General features: G+C 33.5%; 1 protein-coding gene across 6 annotated transcripts in view; it reads right to left on the minus strand.

The window, feature by feature from the left end:
• LOC118740771 (dnaJ protein homolog 1) overlaps positions 1-15,632 on the minus strand; it is a 71,123-nt gene extending 55,491 nt beyond the window's left edge. For 2 of the 6 annotated variants that reach the window (XM_036472443.1, XM_036472438.1), the window contains exons 1-2: positions 14,445-14,601; positions 13,688-13,873 (exon numbers count right to left, since the gene is read on the minus strand). The gene's annotated coding sequence lies outside the window, so the exon portion shown is untranslated. Of the gene's footprint in view, positions 1-13,687; positions 13,874-14,444; positions 14,602-15,490; positions 15,545-15,584 lie in introns of those variants that run through there. The other 4 variants (XM_036472439.1, XM_036472441.1, XM_036472440.1 and 1 more) reach the window with 4 other exon arrangements.
• Positions 15,633-16,502: the final 870 nt, after the last annotated feature.

Genomic DNA, 16,502 nt, shown 5'->3' on the forward strand with positions numbered 1-16,502 from the left:
CACATATATGTATATGTATGTATATTAGTTTAGTGCGTACTATGCGTCATAGCTGATCTTTATGCACAGTTGCTATATAAGATTCTTATATGCATGTACATATGTATGTATGTAGTATATCTGTTTGAGGTCATCGAACCTTTTTATGACTACATACATAAATAATTTGCAAATACTCTAGAAAAAATATTCCCGAAATTCCAGCATTTTCTATCGATAACACTTACATATATTTAGAGGAAGCTTTTGGCCATTAAAAATATATTTGTTGACTTTCTAGAAAAGCGTCAGGCGTTTAGCGCCACATACATAAATATCTATGAAAGCAAAAAACGCCACGCATTTTTTTCCCTTAAGAAAGTTCAGCCGATTAACCGAAAAAGTCCTCAAGAAGAGAAATGATAAAATAATTTTTCGTAAACCCTTTTGAACTCGCTAAAGATGTGTACCGAATATCAGATCAATAGGTCAACCCTTAAGGACAAGACCGGTTGTACATGTAGAACACTAAATTTGCTAAGTCTTTCAAACCCGAAAGTTCGATTTCTCACAGTAGAGGGCACCATTGGCCAATTGGACGCCAGGTTCAGAACCCCGCATAACTATTTCCGCAGAAGGTGTAGTGATGAAGATGAGATCATATTCATCCAGCGCTTCCCCGCATTCCAGGCAGAACGCCTTAAATTTCTGACGGGAACGCTTCTTCGAGAGCTTAGACAGCTTAGCCGGTGTTCACATGAGGCGATTTTATCCCCAACTTCATTGGAAGCGATTAGTTGAAAGGCCGTTCATACCAGGCGATTTTTACTTTCAACTAAAACTTGCCTGTAAAATCGACTCATGTATTATGGAAACTCCTATTTAGAGTCTGCGGGGAATGCGCGCTAAAATCAGGATGTTTAAAGACTTGTAGGACTCACAAGGCGCCTGTACGGCTTCCCAGCGAACTCCGAGCGGTCTAAATGCCTTAGTCCACTTTTACCTCGCCGGGCAGTTGGCATACATACCATGAAACCGTAAAGATCACTAGCATCAATATGGATTTAATATTATGAGGAGATATTCTAATTAGTGATTACATATATCAAAAAATATCGGTTCCTGATAGTAGACGCTTTGAAAATGCCGAAATTCCCAACCATGGATTTTCTTTTGTTAGAGCCAATCCAAATTCTACGGTCTTAGGCCTGTAGGTCAATGGGTATCTAAGCCTACAGGTCATGTCAGATAAAACAATTGCAGTCAGAGTTGCGTTCATCCCAAATGCCGGAAAAGGCTCTTATGTTTCTCCTGGGGATTTTAGGCCTATCAGTCTGTCTTCACTTTTGGAAAACCCCGAGAGAGACTTAAAGACCTGTACAGCTCAACATGCTTATTGCTAGAAAAGGTCGGTGGATACCGCCCTGCATACATTGGCCAAGTGATTAGAGGACACTTTCACGCATAAAGATTATGCAGTAGAAGCCTTCCTCGATATCGATATGTAGATGATGTGGAACTTTTGGTTAAGGGACGATTCCTAGACACCCTTATTAATCGGGCTCAAGGTTATCTGAACCAGGTAACTAAGTGGGCAATCAATCGCGTCGGAGTACTTTTTAATAAGGCCAGCTAATAAGGTGCTGAGTCGCATTGACATCGCCGGAAACTGCGTGACTGATGACCTGTCGTTGGAAAGGCACCCTTAAAACGTTATCACCTGATGCCTCTGTCCTCCTGCGGTACACTCTTGGGTCTAGTGTTAGCCAATTTATTTTTTGAGGAAATAAAAAACAAACGTCTAACCAAAATTTTATCTCAAAAATTGCATTTTTTCCATATTTTTCGTTAAGAGCCTACGCATGACATTTCTCTGATTAAAATTCGTAGCATTAAATTTTTTGAATTTAGTGGCTTCCTGGTGCCATGAAATTTACTTTATAGGGGAATTTCGATTTAATTTTTCAGTAGATAAATTATTTTAACAAAAATATCAAACATGTTAAATAAGATTGCAGAAAACATGTCAAGTTTAGAAGATGATTTCCCGCCAGGCGCTAAATGATCGGAAAGTTCTTTAGTAGATTTCGAAAATTTTATCACCCTAATATGTAGTTAGTCTTGACTAAAATCTGCACACTTTTGATTTGAGCTACATGAATATTTCCGCATTTTAATAAATTGCCTTGAAGTAGAATAAATCTAATAATTTACATATTTAAATATTTATTCAAGGAAGCTCTCAGTTTGTTTGTTTATTGAGTCAAGTATGCAGACACACCTAGGTATGTATGTAAGTATATCGATGTGCATACAAAGTTGTAAGATTATTTATTTAAACATTTCACTTTTCTCTGTATTTTATACGTGGTCATATTGCACATGCTGCTCCTTACACGCTTTTACTTTTAGGTTATTTAAATCTTTATGGTTCTGCCCCACCCTCTCCCTCTCCAGCATCACATTTTTGCAAAAATCAATATCAAATATGTAGGTGTTTCATACGCACATTTTTAACACCAAAATAACTATGTACACCTACACAGCAAACATACAAACATTGACATGCATAAACATAAACTCTCCTCGAGCAATTGGTGTGATCGTAAGCCCCCTTCTCTCTCGTAGTTTGCTCTCTGCTATCCTATTGCCTAGAAATTTACATTTTCCCACAGTTCGCTTGTTGGCGGGAGGTGTTCAACGAGCAAATAGAGCAAGTTCACACTTTTAACCCGTTTCATATATGTATGTATATATAGCTCTTTCGCAACCAAAAAGCACCATTGAGCTCCACATGTGTAGGCCCACGCAAGCCCCAAAAGATCAGCAGCACACTAGCTCATCAGCGTAGTCTCACTCACTCATTCACACACACACACACACACATGTGCTCGAAAAATTTTACTCTTCCACTCGTACTACAGTGTAGATCACGATTCGCGAGCACACTTTTCTCTTCTGCTATTTTTTCGCGTTGGCCGCATATACAAGTTTTTTTCTATGCGAACACAAAACCGAAAAAATGCTCAGCGAGTAAACCAAGTGTATGTGTCATAATTTAAAAATAAGCAAATATGTATGTACATACCTACTAAATAATATACAAGTACATAGAGATTGTATGAAGATCGTTACACACAGCCTGGTACCGTGGTGTTTTTTTTTATAAACAAGAACCGAAATTCTGCGGTAACTATATTTATTTGTTGATGTTTCTTTTTAAAAAGGCGTGAATTTAGCCACAGAAGCACAACGTTTTAATTGTTGTTTGCCTTACTTTACTTTTTTCTTTACAAAATTTCTTGATCACTCAACACTCACTTAACTAGAAGTACACTCCCATGCACTTGAATAGGGACAAGGCTTTTTCGCTGTTTTTTTTCTAAGAAGATTCTAAGAAAAAAGTTTCAAATTTTGATGAATATTTTTTGAATTTTTTTTTTGATTTTCTACAAAGTTTGAAACTTGCATATTTATTGATAGATAACCCAGAAGAAACCGCGAAAAGTCATTGTTTCTATTCAAGTGCAGGTGAGTATATGTATGTAAATATATAAACACCTTTGAATTATTTCCTTACTACCATACGAATTTCAAAATAATCCAAAGAGTATGCACAGGCCAATATAACGCTCACCCTCCCCTCCCCGTTAATTTTAATACAAATTTGTTAAATGCATACGAGTATTGAATTTAGAGAGGCACTTATTTAGTTGTTGATCTTACAAATTGTACTCACTCGACTCATTGCCTCTTTTCATTTACGTACCTAATTTATACCTACTTGGCACACCGCAAAATGCCCGCGGCAATAGCCCTCACAACTGTTGGAGGCCAACAATCTTTCGGTTTGTGGTTTTATTATTTGCCTTTTGCATTTACTTTTGTCATTATTTTTTTATCTTCTTGGGTTTTTATTCAGTTTTTATTTATTTTTATTTGTCAACTAGACAGACATTGAATTAACTTTTGTTTACATACTCTTTTAGTATTCAATGTAATAAATAATACCTGGAGTCGTCGATCTCCTATAAATAGCTTTTTGATGTTGTTTTTTAATTGAATCCGCGTTAAATTTATTTTATGCTCGAAATTTTACGAATTCTGACATTACTTTTATACATACTTTTATTTTAACATTTTTAACATTTGGTTGGTTTCAAAGAAGGTTTGCTTGAATTCATGTTTCGGGGATTCATACACTGTGGCTGACTCAAATGAAGCGCTGAATTTGGGTATCGGGATTTACTTATTTCCTATATAGCGAAATACCACATACAAAAGTATTTAATATTTTTAGCTTCACTTAATACTCGTGCGGATGGGCGGGAATGCAGGGTAAAAACCGTTGGGATATTATTATTATATTAAAAGATTATCGCCGAAAAATAGTTCATAAAGCCTTAAAATAGTCCATAAAGCCCTAAATAATTTCGAAAAATCTCGGAAAAATCCCAAAAGATACAGACAAATTTAAAGCGAAGAATCCCGAAAAATTCCAAAAATATAAAGAAACGTGCCGAAGATCCCCCAATGTTCCTTAAAAAATCCAGAGAAAATCTTAGAATCACTTCATTATTTTGTAATTCTGTAGAATAAAATGCAAAAATTGTCGATATGTTTTTCGTGGCAGAACTGCACTCGGAGGTTTGCCATTGCCTGCCGAGGGGCGACCGCTATTAGAAAAAAACATTTATGTCATAATAGCGGGAGGAAAATTCGAGAACACCCTTTGCTATACATATAATCGAAAGCGCACTAAAGATAGCGAAGAAATGGTATGTGGACATACATAGGTCTTAAAGATATCCCAGCAAAAATAGCCATTATTCCATTCATATGTACAAGGACCCTACCTGGAATGACTCTCGTTGGTACAGTAGGTGGCATTGTCTCGAAAGTAAAATATTTGGGCATTACGCTCGACGCAAAACTCTCGTGGAACAGACACATCGATGTGGCGATATCCAGTGCCAAAAGAGCGCTAATGGCATGCAAATATCTTGCAGGAATATCTTGCGTTTGCAACCCTCAGATTTTCAGATACATACATACATGAATGCATACTGGCATAGGCGATCCTATAATGACTTATTGAGCGGTGGCCTGGTACTCAAGAGTCAATCTAGTGACTGTGAGGCGTTCACTCACAAAACTATAACGTCTTGCTTGCGGATGCATCGCAGGCGAAATGTGCACCTGTCCCACAGCAGCATTAGAGGTTTTTCTCGAGTTCACACCACTGCGCATTAGCTTAGAGCAGCCAGCCAAACGAGCCCTAATAAATTTTACTAGAGAGGGTTTCGGATGAAAGAAAGTGGTATCATCTCGGAATATGGAATATCACAGGGCTCAACCACTCCTGACCCAATTTCAACGAAATAATATCTGCAGAATGATTAGCTTCGATACGAACTTTTAAGTAGAAATAGGGAATAAGAACAACCGGATATCAAGAATTGCTTTCAGCTATGCCCTCTAATTTGGTACACAGACGGCAGAAAAACACCCGAGGGCATTGGTGCGGGAGTCTTTGTGCCACGAACAAAAATGTCAGTTCCCATTGGTAGACTGCCGAATATCTTCCTAGCGGAGGTCTTTAAATGTATCAATATAATTTTATTAATTCATATCAATGCCAAATTGTCATATTTTATTTAACATAAATGGAAAATGTTGATTTACATAATTTTGGCAATGTGGCAACACCCCTAAAAAATGTTTTCAATATAAATCGGTGTAAACATGTAAGATACCGCAATTAACAAAGTTAAATACTTCATTTGAAACAGGTAGCAACCCTTTGCAGACATATTTTGAAGAAACAGCCTTTTTAACCTCTTTCGTATTGTAATATTTTATTTAACTTCTCACTAATTTGAACTGGAACTTGTAATTCTAAAATAGCAGAGTTTCTCGGTATATGAAAGCGAAAAAAAATTTTAGAGTTCCAGTTTTGGAATATTGTGCTTTTGATTACCATAAGAGGCTTTCCGTATTGCATTCATTGCCGACTGTCAATAAGATAACTTAAACCATACTAAGCCTAATTTTTTAGCAAAATAGTAAATAGGATAAAAAATCAATAAACTATCCTTTCACTCAAAACTGTTTATGAAAAATGTGTTCATCTGGTTAATGGCTCCACCGAATTTAAAATAACTTATGTTCATAAATAAAGCAATATTTACTTAAGACGTACTCACGGTCATGGCACGGTTTAATGCTAGAGGACAATTTGTTTGTATTTTTTGCATATGTTTTATTTTGTTCAACTTTTTTTTTGTTTTACATTTCATTTTTAAGACTTTATATATTTTTGCTATTCCATTTTATTTTTATTACCTGCATTTCAGCTGTCAAATATCTGCCCATTTTATTGGCTTGCGCAAATACGCTTTTTGCCCCTGTTGCTTATACGCAGCGACATACATTAGGGTGGTCCAGAAACGTATGTATTTTTTCCCCAAAAATATTTAGAGCTCGCTCAATGCGCTCAATGTTTTCCATGTATTTTATATAAAATAAATAAAAAAAAACAATTTTTCGTCGACACTTTCAATCGAAAAACTGTTTCTCTTCAGCAGACGTGCATTAATAATACCCAATTGTTTATTTTATAATTTTTTAATAATTAATAATTAATAATTTTTGATGGGTCCACCCTATTTTAGGAGATTTGGTGGACCTATAAAAAATTTTTACTATTAAAGAATAATTAAGTAAATAATTGGACATTATTATTGAAGAGACACAGAGTTTTCCGATTGAAAAATATTAATTCTCAAGAATTCATACCATTTCCATGAAAAATTGTTTTTTTCCCCATATAAAACTTTGAGCGCTTTTAGCGACCTCTAAATATTTTTTGATTTGAAAATAAAAAATAGGGATATATTTTTTCGGTATAGAATAGTTCTAGGGGGTGAGAACGCTAAAATTCCGGCATTACTTATTTTTGGAACACCCTAATATACACGTAAAATGTGCATAAATCTTGATGCGTTTAATTTGGTTACAATTTTTTTCTTAGCAAACGCAGACGAAGCTGTTATTTTTATCTGTTATTGTTTTCCATATTTTAATTGTCGCCAACGCTTTATATGTGAAAAATAAATAAATGTTTAAACAATTTCACACAACACCTTTGCCGGTCACTCAAATTCGTGTTCGTTTTGCCGTAAATTTTTTTGGCGATGTCAAGGCCCTTTCGTACAGTAGAATATGAGGGTGTACACATGTGTGTATGTATGTATGTATATCCATACAAAAAAGGTGGCACAGACAAACAAAACAGCGGTTTTGTATGTATGTATTCATGAACATTAGACCGCACCACCTTACAAGCAAACAAAAAAAGTAGGGCCCAGAATCCAAAGAATTTTCGCAAGGAAATTTCAAAACTATTTTTTTAGCCATACCTATAGTTTGGCTTTTTACATATTTCGGTGACACTTATGTACATACATTCGGCAACAATTTTTTTTTTTATAATTTTACTAATAAACGAAATACTTCCATAGCAAAAGTTAAATGATTTTTGATGATCTTTAATTTATTAACATTAGGGCGGTACTTTAGTGTGGTAAGAACTAAGATCTGATGGGTAAGTACTAGAACGGGGTAATTAGAGTTGCTAACCGTACTATAATATATATAGTATTGTACTATTTTTCCGGTCGGCGTACTATATACTGTTGTAAAAAAATATAGTACGCAAAAATACTATATTTCTTCAATCATCAATATAAATATATTTTATTTGCACCAAAAAATTTGTAAATTTGTATTTTGTAAATGGATGGCCTTTATTCTGAAATAGCAATATTAAATGAAATATTCTCTAAAGTAACAGGTCATTGTGAGTTTATAATCAAAAGAGGTTGTAATCAAAAAAGGTAACTTAACTGAGAAAGAATTAACAAATTTACTTAAAATAATCTCATTTTCCATCAGTTAAAAATCGTTTTTACTTTTTCTTTTAAATAAAATAATATATATATATTTGAAGTGTACTAAATTTTTTTAAATTTTTTTTTAAAAAGTACTATAAATATCTTAGAATACATTGGCAACCCTATAGGTAATTGGAACAGACAAAATTTCTCCTCGAGACAATAACATCGATATATCATACTTTAAGATCCGACTGTTAATGTCGAAGGAATTACGAAAAATTTAAAAAGCTGAAGCTTACGCTCAGCAAAAAAAAAAACAATTCGGTGAACTTTTTTCTGCTACGGTCTAATGTTCGCACATACAATATGAACGTATGGAAATATATACATACCTATATATTTATGTACATAGCCAATTTTTTATGTTACTATTTTTGTCTCCAGAAAATAATTTACTATTTTTCAAATATAATTGGAATTTTAATATCATGAAAAACTTTTATTAAATCGATGTATGTTATCTTACAGCGTCCATTCTTTAAATTAAGCGTAGCCATTTTTTGAAAAAGAACATTGGTGGGAGGCTCTAGACTGGAAAAATAATTATGATTACACTGTGCAACAAAATTAGACTAATAAAAATTTAAATGGCACCACTTTGTGGCTGTCCTTTAAACCCAAGGCCTGAGAATCATTCAAATCAGTTTACAAACAACGAAATTATGTGCTAACAAACCCAAACCCTTTTTTTTTTGAAGTACGTTAAAAATAAGACGCGAATGCGGTATTTCTTTTATGCTGTAAAGTTTTAGAAATTTTCCTAATTTGGTCCCTTGGTAATTTGATTCAAATTATTAAAAAAAAAAATCTAGTATAAAACTACACTTACCATTAATCTTGTATTTACGGATCTATAGTAAAATTTAATGGCGCAAATTTTTGTGGAACATTTGAGTCCACTATTTCTGCCCATTGTGGGTTGTTTTCATCCTTGATTTTGGTCAAATCTAGTAGTAATGGAAATTTCCCCGCACCAATTATTGCCTTATCTTAACTCAAAGGGCATCTAGTTTTTTTAATTTGGCATTTTTGAAAATTTGTAATATTTGAATGAAATTTTGTGAAATTTTTCGCGAGTACTATTTATTTGGCAACTAAATTTTCTAGTTTGTACAGTTGATGGAGCTGAAAGAATATACTTATATATATTTCTTTAATTCAAAAAAAATGTGGTCCTTTATTTGGAACTTTTTTCTCTATCTGGCACCTCTTTATCTCCAATTGTCTCCAATATGGCACCTCACATAGCTAGGGATAGTCGGGCACCCTGCCTCCAGTTCGTTGACCTGCTGATTATGCATAGTCGAGCAATTCCCATTGACGCACATGAACCTCCTTAGAAAGTTAGTGTACACATAGTGAAGGTTGCCCATCCCCATAAGTATGTAAATATGTATGTATGAATATTTGTTATCAAAAAGCCTTTTATTTATCTAAATTTGGTATGCATATGTACCTATCTACGACAAATTAATCATTGATAAAATATTGTGGCTGTTAAACAAGCCTCAAAAGCAACATTCCCACATGGCACACTGGCCCCGAAGCTCGGAAAAACTGGCCAAAATTCAAAAAATTTAATTTCGCGATTTAAATGTAGTTCAGTATACTTTCGCAAAGGCGTCCTTAGTACATACCCCCGAGCAGTATATAGTGTTGAACTCTAAGTATTTGACCTTCTCCGCAGGCGCGACAGGGAGTGATCAAAATATCGAGATGCACCAACCGCATCGGGATGTATGGTATGGTCCACCCACTGTGGTCTAAGTGTCAACTCGAGTAAGGTGGAGCCCAATGATACCGTAGCGAGGCGACGAATGAACAGCGTAGACCCAATGAGGCCAGAGAGAGAGAGAGAGAGTACCTACACTCCGTACCTCCAAAGGCCCTCCTGGACTTCCTGGAATCCTTAAGATCAAAAGATATATTGTGATGAGTGGAGGGCACAATAGACCCAATAGATTGCGGTGCATAACTCCCTATATCTAGGGTGGACTTCACCGCAGCTAAACGGCGCACGGTTAAGTCTTACTACAAAAGCCACTGGAAGAATAATATTATTCACGTTATGTGAGGGCTTCCTTAGCCCTCTGTACTTGTAAAAGGGTCATAGGCAAAAAATGTGACATTAGTCCCCGGACTTGTCAATGGACATTTATAGCAGTCGTTAGACAAATTCCCCTATATGGAGCGGTCGTATGGTGACCTGGGAGGTAAATATCAGGCTACTCACGAAGGCGGAGCTCTCAGAACCACGCCGAACGATGCACTGAACGCTATTTTAGGTATCCTGCCATCGGATTTGGCAGCTGTTTTTGACTTAAGAGAGGCATCACAGTGGCAACCAGAAAACCCAGGGACACTCTTATACATATATTAAATAATTCAGCGAAAAATTTGTCTTCTAAAATCGAGCACGTTTCATTTTGCATTTCATATAATTTTGACGCACCCTGTTTACAAGATCATTTTTGTTTATTTGAAAAGATAAAAAATAACAACAAAAGCCGCAACCCAAGGCAAACCTATAACTAACCCACAACCTACATGCATTCATACATATGTATGTACACACTCTTACGTATATACATACATACATGTGTACATATGTATTAACATAATAGATATTCCAAATTCGAAAAACCAAAGAATAAACGAGTGCAAATCACATAACGCGCCCAAAAGCTACAACAACAACAACAACACTAAGCAGCCAAATCAGCGAAATAAATAAATAAAAATGAAATGAAATGAACACAAAAAATAAAGAAATCGAAAATAAGCAAAAGTGCTAAAAATAAAATTTATTTAAAGAAATGAAACCATGAAAATTTTCGAAAAACCGAAAAATGAGTGGAAAACTTTTGAGCAGCGGCGAAAGTCGGCTGCAGAAAAAAAATTAAAATTTCATAAAGGGGGATATTTTTGGGAACAAGCCGAAAATTTAGAGAATTTAGAAAGTTTTAAAAATCAGAAAATTATGAATTTTGTGAACAAGGAATTTGTTGGAGTTTAGAAATTTCGCAATATGATGATTTGTAAATCTTACTGCCGGTTTAACGAAAGCAATATAAGTGCAAAATGATTTTTTTCTGTCCGTTTTCATATTGACATCAAATAAAAAGTATTTTTTCATTTAAATTGCTTTCGTAAATTTGGCTTTTCGAAAATGTAAAACTTTAAAACTCAATCAGTTAACCATTAAAAAAATTATAAATTAGAAAATATTGGAAAAGGTTTTTTAAAATGGCTGGATGATGTAAGCAACAGCGAAACAGAAAACAATTAAAATTCGATAAATCGAAAATTTTCAGGGGATTTGGTGAAGAATGAAAATTACAAAAATTAAAATTTATAAATTTTTTTAAATGTCAAACTTTAAAAATCAATGACTTGATAATTTTAAAAATGTTTAAAATTGTTAATTTGAAATGCCAAAATAATTATTTAAATGAAATTACTACCAATTTCAATTAAAGTGAAAAATTATTTTTTTTGTAAGTTTTTATATTAAATCAAATAAAAATAATTTTTAAGCAAAACCCACAACCGACTTCAATTCTCATATAAAAATTAAGGAGTACCGTTAATTTTGTCATGATCGAATGTTCGGATGTAAACCAAATTAGTATTAGCTTTCCGATAGAAAAATAATTATCGAACGTGGTCCAAAGTTATGCGGTAACATACATTAAAAAAAAAAAATGTATGTATATATATTCCGATGAATTGATAACCTTCTCCTTTTTTTGAAGTCGGTTAAAAAACCTTTTTCACTTAAATTTCTTTCGTGAAACTGGCACTAATATCATGAAATTTTTCGAAAACCTGAAAAATGAGAGATTTGATATTTTGAAAATCAGAAGAATTATGAATTTGGTAGAGTTAAAATTTTCTAAATTTAGCGATATTTAAAATTTTTTAGACAGCTTTAAATATAACATTTTTGAAAGTTGAAGGCAGACAAAAATTAATACATTTATACCTACACTTGAATAAACACACATACATATTTCGTAAAGGGAAAACTTCACATGGAAAATTTTTTTTTTCTTAATTTTTGAAAGTTTGCAGCAGAAAAAAATTTACATTTCGTAAAGGGAGTAGTTTTGGCGGAAAATGAAAAAAAAATTTATTTTATTTAAAATTTTAAATTTATTATTATTTTTTTTAATTAGCTACATATGTACATATGTACACGTAATATTAAAAGTTTTTGAAATTTAAATCATACTTCGAAAGTTTTTTAATTAACTAACCGTTATAATATTTTAAGTTCTTTAAATTTTCTTAAATTTTAAGATCCTTGGTTTTAAAATTAACGATTTTTAAAATATTCAAAATATATAATTTTTAAAACCTTAAGGGGATATTCATAGTCAAAATAAAGTCGGCTTCAGCTTTTTAATATAGTTTTCAATGAAAAATCCTCAACAAACTTTAGAATCGGCTTATTTTCGACTATAAATATGCCCCGTTATATTTTCCTAAATTTAACATTTTCTAAAATTTAAAAACTTTCCAAGTTCTTTTAATTTTCAAATTTTGTAAATTTCTAAATCTTTTATATCTTTAAAAATCCTTAACTTCACCGAATTCTCTTTTTACGAAATTAATAATTTGTATGATTTTTAATATGTCTTTTAAAAATTTTAAAATTTTAGAAATCGAGGACTAAAACTATTGAAAAATTCTTTTAATTTTGAATTTATGTACCAATTTTGTAACTTTAATTTTGGTTTGAGCTATTTCAATTTATTTGGCTATACTTAAATTTACAAAGGCAAAAAAATGCTTTTCAAAACTTTAAATTTCAGATAATTATCAAAACTCGAAATTTTAAAAAATTGTGAATTTTAGAAAATTTTAAAAACTTACTAGTTTAGAAAATTAAAAACCTATACATTTGATAGAATTTTAAACATTTTAAATTAAACCCTTAATCTCGGAAAATTTATAAATATTTAATTTTTGGAAATTTAAAAAAAATTAAATTTAGATAACTCCAAAATTTTACTGAACTTTAAAAAACATTAATTTTTGAATTTGTATAAAAAACATTAATTTTAAAATAGTTTTAAAATTTTAAATTTTAGAAATTAAAAAGCATTATAATGGTTGATAAATTCTTTTAATTTTATATTTAACAACTTTTGTAGCTTTAATTTTGGTTTGAATTGAGTTTCTATTTATTTTGTTTTACTTAAATTTGGAAAAAGTGGAAACAGCAACAACAGTTTATAAGGCAAATTTAGCAGAGTGTGTAGACCACTGGCTTTGGAAGCTGGTGTCATTGGATCGAGTCCCAGTGTAGAAGTCTGATGAGGAGATGTGGTGATCTCCGAAATAGCAGCTATAACTTCTACCATTTATAAATTATTGTTGTTTTTCCAAAATAATTTTCGATTAGAAACGGCCTCAAGCTCAATAAAAAATTTTTTTATTTCTCTTATTTTTTTTTTTTTGTTGTGTCGTTATTGCAGAGGGCCATCGATATATTAAGTATGTACGCCATCGATTTGACAATGTTGTGCCATGCAAAGTGTCTAGACTTAATTTGTTTTTTCAGCAATGGGAATCAACTACGCTACGCTGACAACTTCTACAAATAACTTTTTTTTTCAATTCCTCACATTCGCTGTTGCGCTACTTTATTAATATTTTTTCTTTTATAAATTTTTCTTATTTTTTTTTAGTTTTACTTGTTTTTCTATTTTTATTTTTATACTAACTTGTTGCTTTATAGATACCTTATTTGTATATTTTTTCCGTAGCGCGTACAACACCGGTAGATAATTTTCTGCACAATCGGTTACGCTGCTGTTGCTGCTGTTGTTGTTGTTGTTGTTGCTGCTGCTGTTTTTTTGTTTTGTTTTTGTTGTTTATTATGTGAGCAAATTTCGTTGTTGCTGGCTGTTATTAATTGTATGTAACTGCTGAAAATTAAAATTTTTTTTATTTTATTATTTTTGTTTTCAACTACACTCGTTGTATGATTCAGTATGAATTTTAAGCGTAGCTATCCAGTTGCCAGATGTTGTTTTGCACGGTGTTACTTTTATCAAACTTATTTGCAACTAAAATTTTTGGATATTTTCAGTTAATATAAATACCCTGCACGCCTAATTTGTATACAAAAAAAAATTAATATTTAAAAAAAAATGTTTAATACAAAAAAATATTAATAAAAAAAATATTAAAAAAAAAAAATTTTTAAATAAAAATAAAATAATTTGATAGAAGCTTTTTTTGAGCACTCGGAAAAAAAATTTCTCGAATCATAAATATGTACACTGTACACTGCACTAGCACATTCACTATGCGATCTGCGGCGGTAAAAGCAGATGCTATGATTTCTTTGCCTTTTCAATTTTTGTACTATTTCTCTTCTTGTTCTTCCACTATTTCACTAGTACTTTTCACTTGGTTATGGATATATAGTATGGTCTTCAAACGATTCACTAACTCCGCATCGCAACGAACCATATCTCTAACAAATCCACTCACTCATTTACTCTCAAGCAGCACGATCAACACTCGATCACTCGCAATTAGTTAAAACAGCGTCAACGGACGTCTCTCAAACTGACCGGAACACTAGAAATTTTAGCTAACCAGCCAACCAACCAACCGACAGATACAAAGTTAAATCAGATACTAATTCGTAATTTGTTTCAGACTTTTCGCTTTTAGTTAGCCAGCAGCTTGTTTGTGTATCGACCGACCTACCGCACACCCTCCTCTCGCTGTGCGCGCTGTGGGCTTTTCAGCAGCGTGTGTTCTTTGCGATATTCGTCTTTTTTGCGTTCTGCACTTCTTTTTCGATTTTTTTTTTTTTTTTTTTTTTTGGTGACTACAACTTTTTGCTTCTCGCTATATTTTTGACCACATATGGCAGACGAAACGACCAGTTTGAGTGTCGTCGTTGAGTGAGAGCGAAATGTGATTTTTGCACTGATCTTGTTTTGATTAAGAAACGACGAAAAAATAAATAAAAAAAAAAACCAAGTCAGAAAAACTAAAAAAAGAAAAACATTTCAGACGCTCAGCAAAGTTAGCGTGCAAACTAGAAATCCGTTCGCTAAACTTGCTAAATGAAATTTTGCGCTAATTCAAATTTAAATAACTGTGTTTATATATTTAATTATAAAAACCAGTGCGTGCGTCCTTAACTTCCTCACAGATACACAAGTTTTTTTTTTCGTTAAAAAATCGCGATCATCGCAAACACCGTTGAATGATGATCATTGATCGATTGAATCGCTACGCAGCACGATCGTTACCCAAAGTCGATATCTATTGAGCGTTAATTTTATGGCGTTAATGGTCTAAGTTTTTATGTAAGCGCCTATGTATTGTAGAAACACTCAGCACAAGCTCATTAGCACGATCATCATCACGATGAGCACAATCACAATCACAGACGTCCGCTCTTCGCAAATACATACATAGTACATATATACGCGTCGCCGCGCTTCTGACGTAAAACTTTTAAAATCAAGAAGTGCGTATTTTAGGTTGGGTTTAGTTAGTAATTTAACAATTTAATTTACAAAGTGAGATGAGCGTCGTCAATCTGCTGGGAGCTCAGTGGCACGAGTACCAATTTGTGAATTCCATGCGCGGTTGTCGCGAATCACAACAAACCTGTTTCTCTGAGTTGCGCGTACGCGTCTTGTGCGATCAGCAGCTGATTTAGTACTGAAATGTTATAAAAAGCTTTTGCATTGAGTGCAAAGATTCCGCACTGATTCTTATTTTTTTATATTTTGTGCTTGTTTTATTTACATATTAACTCTTCTCTATACCAAAAGTTTTCATAAAAAAACTTTTCAACAACCGCATGGAAGTGATCTCTTTTTTTCTCGTTGGCTGAGGCGTTGACCTAGAGTGCATCATATCTGACGTTTCTTTTTGTAGTTGCTCACCGTTTTTGGTGCTTTTCCACGTCTAGTCGACATTCCGTGCACAAAAGCTTTGCTGAACATTTAAAACTCACAAAGCAAGCTTTCCGTGGTTGAGGCCTAAAGGTATACTCATGGTTATGCCATAGCGTATGAGTGATCTACAGCAGTTTGTACTTGTTTTCGGGTGATACATTAGGGCCATAACAAAATATTTTGTCAGCGCACACTCGAAAAGTCTTTAGCGCTTAAGTGCGAGCCAAAATGTTTTCATCTTAGCCTCGTGAAGGCTGGTTAGGCAGTCGAATAAAAAGTGCTGAGATGAGTCCACCTCATCATCCTTTTGACAGCTGATACAAAAGGGATCAGTTGAGATTCCTAACCTTACCGCATGAATGCCAATTGCACAATGGCCTGTCCGAGTCCCCTACAAATAGCGGTAGCTGAGGCTGTGCAAGCATAAGGAGCTCCTTTCACCGTCCTGCCGGTCTACCCAAGGCCAGAAAGATCTTGCAATTTCGTATACGCTTGTTTAAGCTCAGAGCCCGCTGAGTTTACATGGGGCCCAGCCGTCCAAGAGTGTACCGAAATAGTGCAGAGGCACACGCTTCTGCTCCATACCCGGTGATAACGTTCCAAGTGTGCCTTTATTTTTCAAGTT

This window comes from Rhagoletis pomonella, unplaced genomic scaffold, assembly GCF_013731165.1.
Source record: "Rhagoletis pomonella isolate Grant_MI unplaced genomic scaffold, Rhpom_1.0 Rhpom_scaffold_00006, whole genome shotgun sequence".
Taxonomy (NCBI): domain Eukaryota; kingdom Metazoa; phylum Arthropoda; class Insecta; order Diptera; family Tephritidae; genus Rhagoletis; species Rhagoletis pomonella.